At 31.9% G+C, this 922-nt stretch overlaps 1 non-coding gene across 1 annotated transcript; it reads left to right on the top strand.

The window, feature by feature from the left end:
* The first annotated feature begins 239 nt into the window (after positions 1–239).
* On the top strand, positions 240–346 carry LOC118608122. Its single transcript, XR_004952922.1, has one exon. It is a non-coding gene; the product is annotated as a U6 spliceosomal RNA (small nuclear RNA).
* The last annotated feature ends 576 nt before the right edge of the window (positions 347–922 follow it).

The following is a 922-nucleotide window of genomic DNA, read 5'->3' as shown; positions in this document are numbered from 1 at the left end:
AAACCTCCAATTGAAATAGCAATGAGATAAAACAATGAAAAAATGAGCAAAGTTTAAGAGACCTCTGGGACAACATCAAACATACCAACACTCACATCACAGAGGTACCAGAAGGAGAAGAGAAAGAGCAAAGGATTGAGAATTTACTGAAGTAATATTGAAAGAAAACTTCCCTAACCTTGCAAAAAGAATACATACAAGTCTAGAAAATGCATAGAGTCGCAAGCAAGAACAAATCAGTGCTCGCTTTGGAAGCACAAATAATAAAATTAGAATAATACAGAGAAGATTATCATGTCCCTTGCACAAGGAAGATACACAAATTCATGAAACTTTCCATATTTTTTGAAAAACACAAAAAGAGACAAATAACAAAATAATAAGCTTAGGAAATAAGGTTGACCATATGGAGGAAAAGATCAGTAATATCGAAGACAGAAATCTAGAAAAAATTCATAAGGAAGAAGAGAGATCAAAGAATGAAAAATAATGAAAGAAATACAAGAACTAGCTGACACCATCAGGAAAGTCAACATAAGAATAATGAATATTACAGAGGAGAAGAAAAGGAAAAAGGATCAGAGAGCATTATCAGACAAATAGATGATGAGAATTTCCCAAATTTAAGGAATGATCAGAAAATTAAATTCCAAGAAGATAACAGAATACCCATCGCCTCAACCCAAAAAGACCTTCTTCAAGAAAAATTATATAAAAATGATTAAAAATTAATGACAAAGAAAGAATTCTCAAGGCATCAAGGGAAAAGAAGACAGTAACCTATAAAGTAAAACTCATTAGACTATCTTCAGACTTCTCAGCAAAAACCTTACAAACAAGAAAAGAGTAGACACTGATATTTAAACTATTAAGTGAAAGGAACTACCAGTCAAGAATAACGTTTTCAGCAAAACTCTCCTTT

Source organism: Rousettus aegyptiacus, unplaced genomic scaffold (genome assembly GCF_014176215.1).
Source record: "Rousettus aegyptiacus isolate mRouAeg1 unplaced genomic scaffold, mRouAeg1.p scaffold_m13_p_9, whole genome shotgun sequence".
Lineage (NCBI taxonomy): Eukaryota > Metazoa > Chordata > Mammalia > Chiroptera > Pteropodidae > Rousettus > Rousettus aegyptiacus.
This window is presented reverse-complemented; position numbering and strand designations above follow the sequence as displayed.